The sequence below is a fragment of the Pipistrellus kuhlii genome, unplaced genomic scaffold (assembly GCF_014108245.1).
Source record: "Pipistrellus kuhlii isolate mPipKuh1 unplaced genomic scaffold, mPipKuh1.p scaffold_m20_p_2, whole genome shotgun sequence".
NCBI classification, from domain to species: Eukaryota; Metazoa; Chordata; class Mammalia; order Chiroptera; family Vespertilionidae; genus Pipistrellus; species Pipistrellus kuhlii.
In genome coordinates, this window is record NW_023425515.1 from 165,745,430 (window position 1) to 165,753,603 (window position 8,174).

At 50.1% G+C, this 8,174-nt stretch overlaps 1 non-coding gene across 1 annotated transcript; it reads right to left on the minus strand.

The window, feature by feature from the left end:
* Positions 1 to 4,815: 4,815 nt before the first annotated feature.
* LOC118725019 lies at positions 4,816 to 4,919 on the minus strand. Its single transcript, XR_004989785.1, has one exon. It is a non-coding gene; the product is annotated as a U6 spliceosomal RNA (small nuclear RNA).
* Positions 4,920 to 8,174: the final 3,255 nt, after the last annotated feature.

Consider the following 8,174-nt stretch of genomic DNA (forward strand, 5'->3'; position numbering starts at 1 on the left):
ACCACGTTGCTCTGGACCTGGCTGCTGCTGCTCTGGGCCTGGCCGCATCTGACCCGGCTGCTCTGGGCCCAGCTGCTCCGGGCCTGGCCGCTCCCAGCCTGGCAGCCGCTGCTCCGGGCCTGGCCGCACCAGACCTGGCTGCTCCGGGCCTGGCCGCTCCCAGCCTGGCAGCCGCTGCTCCGGGCGAGAATCAAATTTTTTAAACTTAAAACTTCTTCTAACGCCACTTCTTCAAAATAGACTCACGCAGACCGTGGTATTTTGTGGAAGAGCCGCATGTGGCTCGCGAGCCACAGTTTGCAGACCACGGCCATAGTAAGAGGCAGTCTGCTAGGAAAAAAACTCTTCCCTTCTCTCTCCGCAAAGAAAAAGCATCACGGTCCCAACATAATCCTTTCTTAATAGCTCCCTTTCAGGAGAAGTGATTGTTCCTTCTTCCAGCTTGGGGACATTGGGCACCCACTAGCTGGGGTCTGCTCCCCAGAGTGGGCCCCTGGCCAAGGCCACTGGGAAGCTCGCATGTGACCTGGACCTTGAAGGATTGGGTAGGCTCTCTTAGGGGGAAAAATAAAAGCTCATCTTTTCCCCTTATAAAAATGGTACAAAAAAATATGGGAAAGTTCAGAAAAATGGGGAAAAGAAAGTATCATGGTTTTTAAATTTATATCTATTAAATTACATTTTTATTGATTTCAGAGAAGAGGGACCTTTTTATCTGGTGGAGAAACTAGATACTGTGAGCCCTGGCTGGTTTTGCCCAGTGGATAGAGCACCGGCCTGCGGACTGAAGGGTCCCAGGTTCGGTTCCAGTCAAGGGCACATGCCTGGGTTTCGGGCTCAATCCCTAGTGGCAGGCTGGTTCTCTTCTGGCTCTTCCACAGCCTGACTGGCCCAATTCTTAGCACCAGGGATTCTGCCATAAATACAGAAATGCAGCAGGTACATGGAGCCTCTTTGGACCAAGATCCCTCCACAAGTCTGATTCTGAGGCTTTGCCACCCGGCCCCACAGAGGATCCCAGGAGCCTCTCCAGTGGAACTGAAGCACATGCAGGCCGCCCGATGGCCGAAGAACCAGCAACCTTTACGCCACCCAAGGTGGATGGACCTCCCAGTGATGGAAGGGGAGAAACAGCGCCATGGACCCATCATCTCAAACCCCGTGGCTTGAATGTGCTCACACCCACCGGCTTCTAGAGCTTTTCCTCCATTGACACTGAATAGAGGGTGTCTTGCACCCACTTCCTTTATTACCCTGGCTCTGACATAGGAATGGTTTGTTTGTTTTTTGTTTTTTTTTTAAATATATTTTTTATTGATTTTTTTACAGAGAGGAAGGGAGAGAGATAGAGAGCTAGAAACGTCTATGAGAGAGAATCATCCATCAGCTGCCTCTTGCACACCCCCTACCGGGGATGTGCCCGCAACCAGTGTACATGCCCTTGACCGGAATCGAACCTGGGACCTTTCAGTCCGCAGATCGACTCTCTACCACTGAGCCAAACCGGTTTCGGCTGGGTTTGTTGTTTTTAAACCTCTTAACCTGGGGCTACCTAGAACTGGAGGCATAGTTGGTTTTTGAGAAACATTAGTGCAAGGCTTGTCCTTGTGTGGAAGAAGCCATTGAGTATTGCTTTAATTTAAAGTTAGACTACCTACTCTCAACAGTGATGTATGGGGGCCTCATCACCAATTTCTGCATTATTTAGCCTAGACAAGAACTTGATCATTGCTTACGAGGTAGACAATGTTTGTGTTGCTCCCAAACCAAGGTTCCCCCCCTCCACCCATACCAAGGCTTCTTGGTTGCTTTACCAGGATCAGCGAGGGCATGGACCAGGGGGAGCAGAGGTGTTCACTGACTAGTCTCTGGCCTTCTCGGCGGCTGATGCTGTGCGTTCCAGCCTTGTTGGTGCAGGGACCTACAATCTGCTTGGCAGGGACCCTTCTCCTGCGTGGAGGCTGGAGCCCTGGCTATGGCTGTTGGGCAGAGCTGTTTTTATTTATTTATTTTTTAATTTTTATTGATTTCAGAGAGGAAGGGAGAGGGAGAGAGAGAATAGAAACATCACTGATGAGAGAGAATCATTGACTGGCTGCCTCCTGCATGCTCCCCACTGGTGATCAAGCCCGCAACCTGGGCATGTGCCCTTGACCGGAATCGAACCTGGGACCCTTCTGTCCACAGGCAGACACTCTATCCACTGAGCCAAACCAGCTAGGGCTACATTATTGTTTTTGAGTGGTGCCAGTGACATTTTTATTGTTGTTAATCCTCACCTGAGAATTTTTTTCCATTGAATTTTTAGAGAGAATGGAAGGGGGTGGGGGAGAGAAACATCAATGTGAGAGAGACACATCAATTGGTTGTCTCCTGCACTTACCCTGACTCCCAACCAGGGCCTGGGATTGAACCTGCAATCCAGGTTGGTGACCTTGACAGGGACTCAACCATGTGACTTCATTGCTCTGGTCGGTGCTCCAATCACTGAGCCACACTGGCCAGGGCCCCAGTGATGTGTTCCTATCTAGTCACAGGTAATCTTAATTAGCTTAGTTATTAAGCTCATCCTTATCATGGAATCTAGGTTTCACTTCTGAGTCTCTCAGCCCGCCCTCATTCCCTTCCTGCTCCACCTTTACGGGTGCCCGGTGCCCGGAGACAGGGTGGAGGAGGAGGGAGGGAAGGCACCGCAGGCAGTGTCCTGGCTTTTGACTTTGGGCCAGTCCTTTCCCTCTGTGGGTTCGTTACCTCCTCAGACTCCCTGGTTGGGAAGCTCTTTGCCCTCACCACACTGTGCGTGGGACTCCACCCCAGGTAGCTGCACCCCAAACCCTCATGTTCCGAGACCCAGGCAAACAGAGGCATAAAGTCAGTGGGGCTTTTGTGGAGAGGCGTGGGCCCAGGCCCAGGAATTATGTCTTTATTTGAGTAAAGTCATTTCCAGGCGATGGTGGAGGGTCTGGAGACAGACCCTTCTTTGGAAGTGTAGCCAGTAATGTTGGTGGTGAGACTGTACCTCGGTTCTTTTAAAAAATACATATTTTTATTGATTTCAGAGAGGAAGGAAGAGGGAGACAGAGATAGAAACATCAGTGATGAGAGGGAATCATTGATCCGCTGAACATCCCCTCCTGGGGATCGAGCCTGCCACCTAGGGATGTGCCCTTGACTGGAATTAAACCTGGGACCCTTCAGTCTGTAGGCTTTATTCACTGAGCCAAATCAGCTAGGGTCTCAGTTCTTTTTTTTTTAATATATAATTTTATTGATTTTTTTATAGAGAGGAAGGGAGAGGGATAAAGAGTTTGAAACATCGATGAGAGAGGAACATTGATCATCTGCCTCCTGCACACCCCCTACTGGGGATGTACCCGCAACCAAGGTACATGGCCTTGACTGGAATCGAACTTGAGGCTCGCAGGCTGATGCTCTATCCACTAAGCCAAACCGGTTTCGGCGTCTCAGTTCTTTTTTAAAAAAATTATTTTTATTGACTTCAGAGAGGAAAGGAGAATGAGAGGGAGAGATAAATAGACACATCAGTTGGTTGTCTCCTGCAGGCACCCTGACTGGGGCCCAGGGTTTGAGCCTGCAACCAATGGAGCTTGGTTCTTGAGTTCTGCAAAGAAAGATTCAGAGCCGCCGAAACCGGTTTGGCTCAGTGGATAGAACGTCGGCCTGAGGACTGAGGGGTCCCGGGTTCGACTCTGATCAAGGGCATGTACCTTGGTTGCGGGCACATCCCCCGTAGGGGGTGTGCAGGAGGCAGCTGATCGATGTTTCTAACTCTATCCCTCTATCTTCCTCTCTGCAAAAAATCAATAAAATACATAAAATAAAATAAGAGGCATTATTTAAAAAAAAGATCCAGAGCCAAGAATTCAAATTATAAGAAAAAGTTTATTTAGAAAGTTACAGAGGTAGAAATGAGCCACAGAAGAAATGGACTCAGGAAACAAGTTACAAAAGCAAAAGAAGGGCCTTGACAGCAGCTGCCAGGCTGGGAGCGGCCAGGCCCGGAGTGGCCGGGCCTGGAGCAGACCGGCCCAGAGCAGCCGGGTCGGGTGCAGCCAGGCCCAGAGCAGCAGCAGCCAAGCCCGGAGCAACCAGGTTGGGAGCGGCAGTGGCCAGACCCGGAGCAGCTGGTTGCGGAATGAACCAGAGCAACAGAGGCCAGGCCCGGAGCAGCCTGGCCCGAAACAGCTTGCTCCTCGCCTGCCCCCGCCCCAAGGCTGCCTCTCAGACATGGCTGGACACTTTTGGGGGAACTTGAGGGTCTGCTGAATCAAGTGATGAAGGCTTAGATATGGATGTGTTGAGTTAGTATAGCGCTGGGGTGTTGATCTGTGAGTGCCTTGTGTGGGGCCTGGATGAGGTTGGTTGACCTATTTGGAAATGTCTTTTGTGTGAAGTGTATCTTTGAGCATGTGGAGGTATTATTGATATGAGAAAATGCTAAGTAACTGATTTACTATCTGAAAAGGGATTTGCTGTCAGGGAAAGAAAGGAGGAAGAGACTGAACATAAACTGTGCACCTATGGATGAGGACAATGGGGGAGGGGAAGGGGGCAGAGGGTGGGGTGGGAACCTGGTGGAGGGGGGAAGAAATGAGGAACCTTTGTAATAATATGAACAATAAAGATTGATTAAAAAAAAAAAAAAAGAAGGGCCTTGAAGCTAGGAGAGGGAAAGAGGAAGGCACCGGGCCTGAGGGTAAGAAGAGGGGGCCAGAAGATGCAGGTGTGTCCTGGCGGGAGAGTGTGCTGGGTCCTTCCTCTTGAGGTTTTTTGTTTGTTTGTTTGTTTTTGTTTTTAACTGTGGAAAACTTTACAAATTTGTCTGTCATCCTTGCGCAGGGGCCATGCTCATCTCTGTATCATTCCAATTTTAGTATATGTGCTGCTCAAGTGAGAACTTCTTGAGGGTTTTAAGCTGGGAGTTGCCCTGGCTCAGTGGTTGGCAAACTCATTAGTCAACAGAGCCAAATATCAGCAGTACAACGATTGAAATTTCTTTTGAGAGCCACATATTTTAAACTTAAACTATATAGGTAGGTACATTGTTATTAACTTAATTAAAGCACTCCTTTGCTGGCCTTTGCTAAAAACTCAAGGGCCCAAAGAGCTGCATGTGGCTAGTGAGCTGCAGTTTGCCAACCACTGCCCTAGCTGGTTTGGCTTAGTGGATAGAGGGTCCCTATGGACTGAAGGGTCCCGTGTTCAATTCTAGTCAAGGGCACATACCTGGGGTTGTGGGTTTGATCCCCAGTAGGGCGCACGCAGGAGGTAGCCAGTCAATGATTCTTATCATTGATGTTTCTATCTCTCTCTTCCTTTCCCTTCCTCTCTGAAATTTATTATATCCTATATAATAAAAGGCTAATATGCCAATAGACAAAATGGGGGAACAACTGAACAACCGGTTGCTATGATGTGCGTTGACCACCAGGAGGTGTGTGCAGAACATGCTGGGCGTTGGCTGTGGCAGGATGGTGGAGCAGGTAAGCTGGGGTGCCAGACCAAGGTGGGGTGCTGGCCACTGTCATTGGGGCAAGCCTCTGGTGGTTACTGAAAATTCTTTGCTCCTGTGCACTGTGGTCCCGCCTGGCACTCGTACCCGCTGCCAGTGCCAGAGCTGCCACTTGCACCACTTCCAGTGCTGGTCCCGCTCACACCTGCTACTGGTGCCCAGTGCCAGTCCCAATCACTTGACACCATCAGCAGGTGAGACTGGTGGCTGCTTGCTCTGATTGCTCCTGAGGGCTTCTCCACCTCCCCCTGCTCCTGAGGGGCAATCAGGGCAGCAGTAGCTGCTCACACTTGCTGATAGCACTGGCCCTGCTTGCACTTGCTGCTGGCGCTGACCTCAATTGCTCCAGCGGAGCTGGCACTGTCAGTGCATGGGAGCAGGGCTGCTGGCAGACAGGGGACTGGGAGGGTATGGGCAAGGGCACAAAGGATGGGCTGAGACCTGCCCCTGTTCCTACTGCAGCCTCGTGGCCCACAATTCCTTTCAAGGTGCACGAATTTATACACTGGGCCCTAGTCTCTCTCTCTCTCTCTCTCTCTCTCTCTCTCTCTCTCTCTCTCTCTCTCTCTCTCTCTTTCTCCATATATATATATATAAAAGCCTAAGTGACTGGCCAACTGGCTGACCATCCGGTAGCTATGACATGCACTGACCATTAGGGGGCAGATGCTCAATGCAGGAGCAGAAACCACAGGCATGGAAACACAGAACAGACTGATGAATCTCAGAGGGAAGGAGGAAGAGGGGAGGGCGGGAAGAGATTAACCAAAAATCTTAGATGTATACTAGAGGCCTGGTGCATGGATTCATGCACCAGTGGGGTTCCTCGGCTTGGTTTGCGGGGATCGGGCTGAAACCAGCAGTCTGACATCTCAGAGGGGTCCCCGATTGTGAGAGGGTGGAGGCCAGGCTGAGAGACCCCATTGGTGTACTAATCCATGCACCAGGCCTCTAGTTTATATAAAAGGCAAATATGCTAAGTGCCTAACCATCTGACCAGTCACTATGATGCACACTGACCACCAGGGGGCAGATGCTCAATGCTGGAGCTGCCGAGCTGCAGTGACTTGGCAGCAGTGGTTCTCAGGTGATGCACCCTGAAAACAGAGAGGATGGAGCCTGATTCCTTGAAGGGCTGCAAGATTCCACCTTTGGCCGTGGGTTATGTTGTTGCTGGGGCACTGTCAGCCCTGAATCTGGTTTACTGCACACTTGTGTTTGTGTTCCACGCCTTGTATGACAGCAACTTTGCAGAAGGCCTTCTCACACTCTGGGACCCTTCGGGGGAAGTTGGAGAGCCGGTTTTGGCCCAATCCTCACAGGCCAGGCCGAGGGCCCCACCTGCCAGAGGGATCCCACTTACTTTGCAGAAGCATTTCGAGCAATTGCCACCCAGCTGTGGCCGGAGGTTGGCTGTGGAACGGGACTGGGTGAGACAGACGGGCCACCTTCGAATTAATTTCCTTTCAATGTGGACGAATCCATGCACCAGGCCACTAGTACATGGAGATCTTAGGGGCTGATCTCAATGGAATATTCATCAGCTTTATGCTGATGGGGCAAGATGAGATTTATTTCCTTGTCCTTGGGTGTGGTTGGCAGAAATGGCACTGATTGGATATCTGCTATCTATCTCCCTGAGTAATTTAAGCTATTTATCCTCTGGTTGGGAGGAGATGAGTAAACCATTTACTCTTAAGTGTCCTTGGTGAGGAAAGATAGGATTTTGTGATTCACTAGAAGGCTATAAACCACTTGGCCCTTTAAGTGTGTCTGTTTTCCTATTCCACTTGCCTGGCTCACCAACCTCTCGGAAGAACACCTAACTGCTTCCCCCTAAAATGCTGGGGCCCTATTGGCTGGGAACTCCTGAGACCTGGTGACCTCACAAAGCCTGTACCGCTGGCCTGGGCTCGGGGAGCCTAGGTAAGACGGGAGGTGGCTCTGGGAGAGTCCCCAGGGTGGGGGCCTTCACGGTCCAAGGGTTACCACCTAGACCCCACCCCCCTGGGTAGACCTCTCTCCCTCTGGCTGTGATTCCACAGTTAGAACGTCATACCTTTGGCTTACGGCTAAATTTTCTGTTACCATGTGGATGCCCCAGGTGGAGGTAACACATTGAACTTTCCATCAGCAGCCCACGGCTCATGGAGAAAGTTTAGATTCTCAAGTTCTGGGAGTGTGGTGGGTGAGGATTGGGGGCAGGTGAAGGAGAAGAGAGCGGGAAGACCAGGAAGGGAGTGTCATAGACTGGGGGAAAGAGAAGGCAGATGACCCAGAAGCACCATACATAGATATCGCAATGTTATTAACTATCTTCCTTATGCTTTACTTCACATCCTGTGACTATTTTGTAACTACCAGTTTGTGTTGAACAAAATTTTAAGGGAAGATTTTTGTGGCTCAATTTGGGACCATTGTCGAGAGGGGAGAGGGTAATTCCAAAACCAGCTCTGAGGCAATGGGGACTTCACTGGGGTCTGGCAGTAGTGATAGAGACATGGGAAGATCAGATCTATCTAACATCTGTCATTTATCTGTCATTTATCATCTATCTATCTATCTATCTATCTATCTATCCATCCATCTATCTATCAATCATCTGTCATCTATCTATCTATCTATCTATCTATCAATCACC